At 43.5% G+C, this 12,805-nt stretch overlaps 1 pseudogene; it reads right to left on the bottom strand.

Moving 5' to 3' along the window:
* Positions 1-974: 974 nt before the first annotated feature.
* LOC133382477 (5S ribosomal RNA) lies at positions 975-1,093 on the bottom strand (annotated as a pseudogene).
* Positions 1,094-12,805: the final 11,712 nt, after the last annotated feature.

The following is a 12,805-nucleotide window of genomic DNA, read 5'->3' as shown; positions in this document are numbered from 1 at the left end:
GTGTACACACCATAACCTTAAAGCATATGACTTCCCCCTTCAAAGGATCCTGGGAACTGTGGATCATAACATAACTTATCACCTGGTTATCTCTGGTGCGACTCTAAAACATAACACCGGTCTAACAGCAGCAGCCTTCGGATAAAAAAAGGGGGGAGGGGGAAATCAGCATCAGCACAGCTAAAGTGCAGAAACAGGGTACAATGTGTACGTACCTCTCCCTGCTGTACCAAACTAGCTCTTAATCCCACTCACCACCCCGACATAGACAGAGAGAGAAAAAATGACAGACCTCAACAGCTCTCTTCCTTTCCTCTCCAAGTTTCTCACCCTGGAATGTCCCCACTTCCCCGCCTCTCACTCAAGGTCCTTCCACTCTCTTTCTGCCACATTCTCGCTGGGGTGTTGCAGTCTTTGCCCCCTTACGGCCCCCAGAAGGGGAGACACTCAAGGGATCCTCCCCCTTTGGTGTCTCCTCCTTGGGATGATCCTCCTGGACATCAACCCATCGCTGCGCAATACATCCAGCTTCTCTCTTCATATCCCGAAACACACCTTCAGGAAAGGAGAAGTCCAGGTGAACTGCCTGTACGTAACAGCAGCTGCTGAACACTGTCCCGTGCATCGACTTGCTGGTAATTAATGTAAAAAGAGCCATACAGAGTCGCTGCAGCTAGGAAGGGCAAGAAGCGAGACCATCTCACCTTTCTTTCTCTATAACCTGGCTGCTGGAACCTCTCTGGCTGCCAAACAGCTTCTGGGTCACTGCCCGCAGTGTGCCTGGCTTCATCTGTCCCCCATCCTGAAACACACCCTCAGGATGGATGGGGTCCAGCTAGCCGGCCTCTACTCAGTCACATTTTGTTGTTGTTATATGCCTTCAAGTTGATTACGACGTATGGCGACCCTATGAATCTTTTCTGGGTTTTCATGGTAAGAGGTATTCAGAGGTGGTTTCCCATTTCCTGCCTCTAAGCCTATGGCACCCAGTATTCCCAGGCGGTTGCCCATCCAAGTACTGACCAGGTCTGTCCCTGCTTAGCTTCCAAGATCAGATGAGATCGGGCATGTTCAGGGTAGTATGGCTGTAGGCCTTATGATTACAGCAGGTTCCAAATGCCTTTTGGAAAGCTCACAAGCAAAACATTCCCCTGTCAGTGGTGGCTGGCTCCATGTCAGTGGGGCAGTGGAATCTGCTCTTAGTCTGAACTAAAGCTGTCTTTGAAAGAGCTGTCCTTGAAAGTTTGGACTAAAACCCAGAGGGAATTCTAGTTGGCCACTGTGTGCTAGTTAGACAAGATGGGCTACTGGCCTGATTACAGTAGGCATTTCTTAAATTCTTATGATTACTTTTGTTGTTATATGCCTTCAAGTCGATTACGACTTATGGCGACCCTATGAATCTTTTTTTAAATATATACACTCATACTAACAATTAAAAATTATTTCATATATACATTCAACTTCAAACCCAGAACAGACACAGGCCGTCCCATCAAACCTAGCGGGAGAAAATTGCTAAGGGTCTTGGCAGACTGCTTAATGATTGTTCTGCCTGTTGTAGCAAAGGTAACGTGTTGTGCCACATGCTATACGATTTTTGGATAACAATTTGAGTTCCAAGAATCCGAATTGTAAGACAATAAAATACAGTCAGTCTCCGTCCCCTCCTCCTCTTTCAAGTCCCCTCCTCCCACCTGACACTTCCGGTCCATCAGTGTGGACATCTGGTTCTTCAGACACATTGTGGATCACCTGAATTGCGGATCTCCTGGGAAATCCCACAAGGATTAGGGGAAGGGCCCTCCTGATTCAATCCTGAGTGGCATCTCCAGGTAGGTCTGGGAAAAGACCCCTGCCTGAAAGCCTGGAGAGTTGCTCCCAGTCAGTGTGGACAGTACTGGGCTAGATGGACCAGTGGCCTGACTCAGTATAATATCAGGCCAGAACAATGGTCCATAAAGCTCAGTATACCCTCTATGGTCACATCTGCAGCATGGGTGGCATTCGATGCAGTTTCTACTCAGAGGAGACCTGTTGAAGTTAATGGACATGACTAACTTAGGTTCATTAATGTCAATGGGTCTACTTTGAGCAGGATACTCAGTATTAGTTGAATACCACCCGAAACATTTAAAGCACTCTTATATAAACAAGAAAGCTGGGAACTGTGGTCTGCAAAGGGTGCTGGTAGGAGACCCCTCACAGAGCTACGATTCCCAGCATGTGGGGGTTTTCTCCACCCTTCTTGCAAAGGGGTGAAACATTGAAAAAATGCCTTTGAAGCTCTTGGCTGGAGATCCCTATCCTGCCTTATTGGGGGGATCCTGGTGTTCTCCGGAAGGGTGGTGGAGACAGGATCATCCTGTTTGCCCAAGTTTGCATTGTAGGTGGGCTTTGTCTTTGAAAAGAGAAATATCTGTTTCCTGGGGTGATGGGATTATCTGCTGAGGAGTTTGACCTTTTGTTGTGCTAATTCTTACCCCTTCTGGTTCTGTTGCAACATCCCTGAGCAGAGGGCCGGAGCCAGGATTCGTGCCCATGTGCAGTGGGGGGTGGGGGTGATTCCCAGCATGCCTGGCTGGTCTCCCCAGGTTCCCAGTCCAGGGTCTGGGTACCAAGAGTGGGCTGCCATGTGTGATTATGATTTATTATGTTATTTCAGGTTATATTAATGTTTAAGATTTTTTTTAAAAATGTTTTGTATTGTCTGAAATGTGTAATTTGGTTTTTGTGATGTTTATTTTTGATGTTAATGTTTAAGATGGTTTCTTTTAAATGTTTTGTGTCGTAAACGTGTAATTTGGTTTGATTTTTTTTTCAACACTGTAAACTGCTTAGAGGCTTCTTTTCGAGTAGGAAGCAGTATACAAATTAAATAATAAAAAATTCCTTTGAAGCTCTTGGCTGGAGTGGAGATCACTATCATATCTTGTTGGGGGGATCCTCTTATTGGGGATTGGGTTTTCTCCTGAAGGGTGGCGGAGACAGGATCATCCTGTTTGCATTGTAGGTGGGCTCTCTCTTCGAAAAGAGAGAAAAATCTGTTTCCGGGGGGGGGGGGGGGCTCTAGCTACCGCAGGTAAAATCCTTGTAAGGATCCTCGCAAATCGCCTCCTACCTATCTCAGAAGACATCATCCCTGAATCCGAAAATCGTTTCCGCCCTTCCAGGGGCACAGTGGACATGATCTTCACTGCATGACAGCTTCAAGAAAAATGCAGGGAGCAAAACTGACCTCTGTATATGGCGTTTATTGATCTGACTAAGGCCTTTGATACTGTAAATTGAACTGTTATCTGGACCATCCTTCTGCAAATTGGATGCCCTGATAAATTTGTGAATATTTTGCAACTCCTCCATGATAACATGACGGCAACAATTTTGGATAACAATGGCTCTCAAAGTGATCCATTCAAAGTGGGATCAGGTGTCAAACAGGGATGCGTCATTGCTCCAACCTTATTTGCTATTTTCATCGCCATGATTCTACACTTTCTTGAGGGGAAACTTCCCACTGGCGTGGAAAGCTTTTTAATCTCAGTAGACCCTCCGTGGCACAGAGTGGTAAGCGGCGGTAATGCAGCCGAAAGCTCTGCTCACAGCCGGAGTTCGATTCCAACAGAAGGAGGAAGTCAAATCTCTGGTAAAAGGGGTCAAGGTCCACTCAGCCTCCCATCCATCCGTGGTCGGTAAAATAAGTACCTGGCATACGCTGGGGGGTAAAGAAAGGCCGGGGAAGGAACTGGCAATCCCACCCCATATATATGGTCTGCCTAGTGAACGTCGCAAGACATCACCCTAAGAGTCAGAAACGACTCGCACTGTAAGTGCAGGGACACCTTTACCTTTAGGCTGAAAACAAAAAGTAAGGTCATTACAACCTCTGTCGTAGAACTTCAATATGCCGATGATAATGTAGTCTCATTCAGAGGAAGATCTTCAAACTATCCTAAATGTCTTTGCGGAAGCATATGGAAAGATTGGCCTCTCACTTAATATCAAAAAAACCAAAGTGCTTCATCAGCCAGTGTGAACCAATCCCTCTCAATCCAGCTTAATGATGTGATGCTGGAGGATGTCGATCACTTTTCTTATCTTGGCAGCCATCTCTCTGTAAAAGCTGACATCAACGCTGAAATTCAGCATCGTCTGAGCTCTGCGAGTGCCGCATTCTCCCAAATGAAGCTTATAGTGTTCGAGGATCGGGACATTCGCAGGGAGACCAAAATGCTTATTTACAAAGCCACTGTACTACATGGACCATCTATAAACACCACTCCCAACTTCTTGAAAGCTTCCACCAACGCTGCCTCCGGAAAATTCTGCAAATTACTTGGAAAGATAGACGGACTAATGTTAGCGTATTGGAAGAAGCAAAGACCACCAGTGTTGAAACAATGATCCTCCAGCATCAACTTCACTGGACCGGCCATGTTGTTCGAATGCCTGATCACCGTCTTCCAAACGCCCAACTTAAGGATGGAAAACGGAATATCAGTGGACAGCAGAAGAGGTTTAAAGATGTTCTTAAAGCTAATCTAAAAAAACGTAACATGAGCATTGAGAACTGGGAAGCCTTGGCCCAGGAGTGTCCCAATTGGAAGCCAGCCATTATCAAAAGTGCTATGGACTTTGAAGAAGCACGAATACAGGGCAAAAGGAACAAACGAGCTAAGCAGAAGGCACGTCAAACAAATCCTCATCGCGACCATCTTCCATCTGGAAACCGATGTCCTCACTGTGGGAGGCCGTGTGGATCCAGAATTGGCCTCCACAGTCACTTACGGACCCACTGTTAAAGACCTTACCCTGGAAGACAATCTTACTCGGCCACGAGTGATCGTCAATGAATGATGACCAAGAGTGGGCTGCCATGTTTGATTATGATTTATTATGTTATTTTGGGTTATACTAAATGTTTAATATTTTTTTAAAAAATGTTTTGCATTGTCTTAAATGTGTATGTTTATTGTTAATGTTAATGTTTAAGATGGTTTCTTTTAAATGTTTTGTATTGTTTTAAATTTGTAATTTGATTTGATTTTTTTCCCAACACCGTAAACTGCGTAGAGGCTTCTTTTCAAGTAGGAAGCAGTATACAAATTAAATAACAAATAAATAAATAAATGTGACAAGCCCATACAGACAAGCCAGAGCCAATGATAGGCGGAGCCAACTCATTCCAGTTTACTCCCCATCCAACTCCCTGCTGAGTTCTACAAGGGCAACACTGAAGCTACACATGACATTTTCTGCATTCAGTGCACACTGAGATCTTGCTTTTTTCCCCCTACTGAATCTACGCATGGTCTGGAACATAGTAGCGTTGGAAGTCAGACCGCTGCCCCATCTAGGTCAGTACTGTCTACACTGACTGGCAGTGGCTGTCCAGGGAGTCTCTCCCAGCCCTGCCTGGAGATGCCAAGGGTTGAACCTGGGACCTTCTGCATGCAAAGCAGATGCTCTGCCACTGAGCTAGGGCCCTTCCCCATACCTGGACCTGCTGTGCATTTTATGCCTCTGAAAAGACGTTTTTCACAAACAAGGACAAGCATGAACCATTCAGTATTGAGAAAAACTACATTTTTGTGTTACCAATGGGTAAGTGTGTACGCAGCCGGAGGAGGAGGAGGAGGAGGAAGCTGACAGAGATATTGTGATAAGTATAAAGTGTGTTGCTTTTGCAGGGTGCTCAAATTGTGTAGATGTGTGACTTTGTGTAAATGATGGTTGTTGTTTGGGAGGGGTGAAACGTAGTTAGTGAAGCAAGGAAAACAAGCTAAAATAGACAGATGTCAGGAAACAGGTGCGACAGAGACAGTTGTGGTTAGGTTCCACTCTGTCTGCCAACAACGAAGAAGAACATACCAAAGGGGGAGGGAGATATACCATATATGGGTAATAATAAATATGAGTATGGGGGAGCTAAAATATGAGTAGTGGGAGATGTAAACAGAGGCGGGACTTCCTGTAACATGAATAGGCGGCACGGATAGGCTGTAAACCCTGAAGTACTCGACCAATGAGGAAACAGGGGAGGGAACGAAGCGTTGGGCTATGGGATAAAAGAACTGTACCAATGTCACTTGGGTGTGCCTACCTTGTGGACACCCAGTCTTGCAAGAACGTATAATAAACTTATATTACTGCTTCACTAATGATCTTGTGGTGGGTCTCTTAAGAACCGTTGTTTCTCACAAATGGGGGCTCGTCCGGGATCAAGTCTTTGAAGTGACTGCTAGTCCCAATTGCACTGTGGGAAGACGCGTCCCGTTGTCTTTTCAACGGTCCTAAGTGGTAAGGGGGACGATCCGGTTCTTCAACTGACAAAAGGTCCCAGGACCCAATTTAATAGATGAGATATTGTGAACCAGAGGAAGGTCCTGAGAGTTAAAGGTCTCTTGGGACGGTAGGCACGCGTGAAATTGACCAGGCAACTCCGTGCATGGATCAAGGTAAGAAAACACTGGAGATTGGTGTGAGTATTGTCTTGATGGTCAGATAACCAAGGTAGGAAGGGTTAGAGTCCCTTCTGAAGTCCTAGAGGGGTTAGAGTCCCTTTGGAAGTCCCAGGGGTTAGAGTCCCTTGGTACCTTGGTAACCAAGGTAGGAAGGGTTAGAGTCCCTTCGGAAGTCCCAGGGGTTAGAGTCCCTTGGTACCTTGGTAAGTATGGAGGGTTAGAGTCCCTTCTGAAGTCCCAGGGGTTAGAGTCCCTTGGGAGATACGTTGTTGGGGTTCGAGTCCCCTGAGAATAACGTACTACCTTGGTAAGTAAGAGGGGTTAGAGTCCCTTCTGAACCCAAGGTAAGAAGGGTTAGAGTCCCTTCTGGACTGTCTGGGGTTAGAGTCCCTTGGCAGATACGTGTCTGTGGCAGAGGCACTGTATTAGAAAGGGTGGAAGTCCCTTGAGGGGTTAGAGTCCCTTGGCAGATACGTGTCTGTGGCAGAGACAATGTATTATCTTGGTGGGAGTTTTGTGTGGGGATTTGTCAGACCTGAATGAGAGTGATTGAGACGTGTTTTCAACACGAAGTGAGTGTGGAGTCCGGATTCACAGTTCCGTATATTCCGTGAGGAATACGGCTGGAGAAGGACGAAGCGAAAAGAAATGAGTGAAAGGAAGGTCTGGTTTAAAAAGAATAACTGGAAAATAGAACAAAAATGGGAAATAAAAATACCAAAAAGAATAAGATTCAAGATAAGGAGATTATAAATATACCTCCTGAAAGTCCCTTGGGAATAATGTTAAGAAATTGGAAAAGATTTATCTTATACAAGAAACAAAAATAAGAAAAAGATGATTAAATATTGTTGTTTTGTGTGGCCAAGTCAACCCTTACAATCCCCGGCCATATTCTGGCCAAAGTTTGGGACTTTTGAGGCTTGACTTTGTCAACGGTTAAATTTATTTGTTAATGACAAGGAGCCATTTTCACAGGAAAAATCAGATTATGCAACATGTTGGAAGGGAGTAATAGGCGGGAACCTATCCCCCTTAAGAATCACAAGAAGTAAGAGTCAAGTCATGCCACAGACTAATAGATCAGAAGATAAAAAGCAAAAAGAAACAGAAGATGAAGAGGAAAATCAACCCTGGGATCCTTTAAAATGCCTCCCTCCTGTCTATCATAGCAGAACAATTGGATCAATTTGGGGGGGGTTACCCTATCATACTCCTTTGTTGTCTAATGAGTAAGGAGGATTTTTCCTCTAACAGAGGACCTGGGCCCCGTCTCATAAGTACCTTTGGGCTTTGGGGACGTTCACCCAAGATTAAAAATAATTGGGATAGGCAGTATTTGGTTGCATAAGTAACTACTCCCAGGAAAGAAGTGAACAAGGGCATGGAAGGAGAAAGGGGGAGTCATGACTATAGTAGTTACATATAAGAAGGAAAATGAGATATATATGTAAATGTAAAAATGAATTTGCCTGATTTAGTTAGGGGGTGGTGTCATGAGTGTTGTTAAATCAACCATGATTTTAAGGCAAATTGTTAGTTGAAAATCACTGATTGAGGAATTCTGTATATAGAATTGGCGCATGCGTATACTTTAATCATTTGATAGGATCATATTAATATTAGTTTATAATAAGTAGGGAGTGATATTTAAGAAGCTAAAAGGTATTCCTGCTGTTTTATACTAGTTGGTTTGGATTATTGCTGCTGCCACTCCTTTGGTGGAGACTTACCTTATTTCAACACTAAAATCAGAAGGGCGTTGAGATGGGGAGAATGTCACTTTGTTGTCAGCTTTTTATAGTTAATATGGGGAGACTCGTAGTTTGATAAGTTGTTCCACCATAGGCTGAAAGGAGCAAGTTTTTGCCAGAAACTGCCCACAAAGGAACAGTTTCTGTGTTAACACAGACGGATTCCTATTTATGGAACGGGAGGAAGTGGTTTCTCTAGTGCCTGTTTCTTTGTGACAACGCCATAAGATAAGGGACAATATAATCATAAAACCAGTGTGGGTCTTAAGTTTGATAATAATAAGTATTGAGTATTGGGGTCTTCTACAGAGGGAAAGTCATTGTGTCTGGCCCGATGGTTGTGGCAGGTGGCCAACTGCCGTGACCAGTGGACCTAGACTGATGTTACCCATTCAAATGGATTCTTATGCTTATATTGTTTTGCCAGGAAAAGGGGAGGTATATGTGAGGACATATAAATTTCATGGCAAAACAGTGTCTGGTTATTTATGTGAGAATTTCACTCTAAGGGAATTCTCCGCTTTGCTTAGGGATAAGGTAAAATGGAGTACTTGGATATTGGTTTCTGTCCACATATAGACTGCGCAATAAGAATATGTATATTTAAAGGGTATTTTAGGATAATATCAGAATCATTGTATTAAAATTATTTGTATTTTTATGTTAAGAATAGTACACATTCATTGCCTCAATATATGATAAACAACAGGTATTGGGCAAAAGAACATTTCAGTTTTGTTTTGGGTCATGACAAGGAGGGTGTACGTTCACTTCATGGCCCAGTGTTTCAGGGTTGATTGCAGTTTGACCCTTTTTTTGCGTGTTCGTATACTATGACTATTATACATTTTGTAACTGTTATAATATATGTAGTGGTTGGGAATTGTGGACTACCATATTTGGGGGTGTGGGAAACGCACCTTTGAGACCAAAGATCAGTTTCTGAAAAATTATATACTGGCACTATCTTCTTCTATATTCTCTCTAAGGGAAAAGGGGCCTCTGGCCCAAACCCCACCGTTGGAGTTTGCTGTTCATAAGACAAAGCCAGGAGACTGGATGTTCATAAAAAGTTGGAAAGAATCTAAGCTGCAGCCTGACTGGGGCGGTCCTACCTCGTGTTATTATAAAGGAAGGATTCCCTCCCGACATGTGGACAAGCACGGTGCAGAAAGACAAGCACTATGACTGCTTCTTCAGAAGAGAACCACAGACTTGAATTAGAGGACCAGAATTGGACAGATAAGGAAAGATTTGATAATAATAAATAATACTCTCTTTGGGATGGGAATCTCATTATCTGGAACAAATTGCGTGGAGTGTTGTTTCAGGATGGTGACGCTCCCATCACCAACCCCAAAAACTGAAAACACAGACTCAAAAATGCCCCAGGTAAAACAATTTAGTCCACCCTAGATTGACCCTCATAGGGTAAAAGTCATAGAAGTTCAGGATTTGACACAAACATTTGAAGTAGAAACAGGATATGGAGAAGTAAATGCTTGGGTAGAATGGATTAAATATACAGTGAAAAACTTAAACAAAAGCAATTGTTATGCTTGTGCGGCCGGAAGGCCAATAGCACAGATAACCTCCCTTCCCAATGGATGGGAAAGTCACCCCACCGAAATGAGTTGCTTAGTGGCTCTATACCAAAGCGAGGACGCTTGGAAGAATGAGACATGCCGGACACTCTCTCTCTTCTGTCCAGCCTTAAAACCCAAGGACATAAGAACTCCACCAACATTTTCCCAGGTCAGTAAGAATCACTCTTCTTGTCTCTCAAGACAGGATGATGGGTTGACTCGACCAGTGGGAATACTCGGTACTTGTGTCCAGATGTAACAGGAGATGTCTCAGGCAATTATTCTCGCTTAACTGTAGCCCGAGCAGACTTGTGGTGGTACTGTGGAGGAAGAACTACCCTCCCGAGAAATTGGAGGGGAGTATGTGCTATTGTACCATCATGTGCTATTGGCCATACCATTCACCCTTGCATTCGAACAGAAAAAGACTTTAAATAGGAGAACTAAAAGGGATATAATAGACTCCTCATTTGATGACAGAATTTATATAGATTCTGACGGAGTTCCACGAGGAGTATTTAACAAATTTAAAGCTAGGGATCAGATTGCAGCAGGTTTTGAATCAGCTCTATTCTGGTGGGCAACCATAAATAAAAATGTGGATTGGATTAGTTATATATTACAACCAACAGCGGTTCATTAATTATACTAGAGATGCTGTAAAAGGAATTGCATAACAATTAGATGCAACAAGTAGAATGGCCTGGGAAAACAGGATGATATTGGATATGATCTTAACCAAAAAGGGAGGAATATGTGTAATGCTTGGGGAAGTTGTTGTACATTTATCCCAAATAACACCGCCCCAGATGGAACCATCACCAAGGCATTACAGGGTCTTACTACTTTAGTAGAGGAACTAGCCGAAAACTCAGGAATAGATGACTCACTCACCGGGTGGTTGGATTCTTGGTTTGGAAAATGGAAAGGGATGGTAATCTCAATACTCACTTCTCTAATAGTAGTAGCAGGAGTATTAACTACAGTATGATGTTGTATCATATCATGTGTATGGGGTTTAGCACAAAGCTTAATAGAAACAACTGTATTCAAACAAGTGCCTTTAAAACCACCTCCTTATAATGAAAATATGTTGCTCTTAGGAGAACACGAAGAAGACCATCTATCTTTCCAGGAAATCACACAGAAATATGAGAACTGCATGAAAAAGCAACAGAACAGTATAAAATAAAAAGAGGAGGGATTGTGATAAGTATAAAGTGTGTTGCTTTTGCAGGGTGCTCAAATTGTGTAGATGTGTGACTTTGTGTAAATGATGGTTGTTGTTTGGGAGGGGTGAAACGTAGTTAGTGAAGCAAGGAAAACAAGCTAAAATAGACAGATGTCAGGAAACAGGTGCGACAGAGACAGTTGTGGTTAGGTTCCACTCTGTCTGCCAACAACGAAGAAGAACATACCAAAGGGGGAGGGAGATATACCATATATGGGTAATAATAAATATGAGTATGGGGGAGCTAAAATATGAGTAGTGGGAGATGTAAACAGAGGCGGGACTTCCTGTAACATGAATAGGCGGCACGGATAGGCTGTAAACCCTGAAGTACTCGACCAGTGAGGAAACAGGGAAGGGAATGCAGCGTCGGGCTATAGGATAAAAGAACTGTACCAATGTCACTGGACACCCGGTCTTGCAAGAACGTATAATAAAGTTATATTACTGCTTCACTAATGATCTCGTGGTGGGTCTCTTAAGAACCGTTGTTTCTCACAATATCCACACCATACATTTAAAGCTCTTGGAGGTCACTGATTCATAGGGTTGCCATAAGTTGTAATCGACTTGAAGGCACATAACAACAACACGTTGAAAGCACGTGGCTTCCAAGAATCCTGGGAACTGTAATCTGCCCTTCACAGAGCTATAATTCTCAGCACCCTAACAAACTACGGCTCCCAGGATTCTTTGCGTGGCAGTGCTTTAAATGTATGGTGTGGACGGGACCAAAGCCAGTACTTAAGAACTCATGAAAAACATTGCCAGGCTCTTAATGTAAAAGCTGGAGTTTATTAATTATTTTTCAATTTCACAGAATTTACATAGTGCCTGATTGACAAGAAATATTACAATTACCGATAAAAACACTTAAAACAAGTAATTAAAACCAAGTAAAATGGCAGTGAGCTAAAAAGAGATTAAAATACATTTTAAAATGGCATTAAATAACCAGGCAAATACAGTGAAGGCATCACGATATTTGGGAGTCTTGTATCTGATCCAGAGCTTGGAAAAGTTCCTTTTTTGAACTACAACTCCCATCAGCCCAAACCAGTGGCCAAAAGTAACTTCCAAGCTCTGATCTGATCCTTTTCCTAGAGATTCTGCACACGGCATGTACCCCGCAGCCCTCTGCCTTTGCTTGCCTCCTGTTCCTATAGAAAAATCATTTTTTTTCCTTTTTGAGAGGAGCCAAAACTCCCATCAGCAAGAGCTCTTCGGCCTGGCTCGCTAAGGGTTAAATAAATGAGCTCCACTTCCTAGAGAGGAAGAGGGAGATGAATGGGGAGCCTTAAACGAAGATGAACCGGTCCTTCAGGGCTGCGTCTCCTCCAGCTGCGGATGAATGGGGCAGGGGGGAGCCGAGAGGGGGAGATGCTCCTCAGGGCAATTCCCCTCCCTCTCCCAGAGGCTGGCTATTTAGAGGCGTACGTCCATGTAAACCCCCCCCACCGAATGACTGCAACATTTTGTTGCAGCTTGTGTGTGTACGGGGCTTTACATATTTGCCGTCCAGTTGCTGGTTTTGGTCAGAGCACACTGTTGCTCTCATTGTTTGAATTTCTACCCCACCCTTCTTCCCAGAAGGAGATCAGGCCGGCAAACAGGCGATGAAACACTAAAAGCATCTTTAAAACATCTTTAGAACAACAAAACATCTTTAAAAAAAAACTTAGAACCCAAACATCTCCAAAAAAAGTCCCAACACGGATGCAGACTGGGATAAGGCTGCTTATTTCAAAGCGGATGCGCAAAAGTGTTGGT

Source organism: Rhineura floridana, chromosome 3 (assembly GCF_030035675.1).
Source record: "Rhineura floridana isolate rRhiFlo1 chromosome 3, rRhiFlo1.hap2, whole genome shotgun sequence".
NCBI classification, from domain to species: domain Eukaryota; kingdom Metazoa; phylum Chordata; class Lepidosauria; order Squamata; family Rhineuridae; genus Rhineura; species Rhineura floridana.
This window is presented reverse-complemented; position numbering and strand designations above follow the sequence as displayed.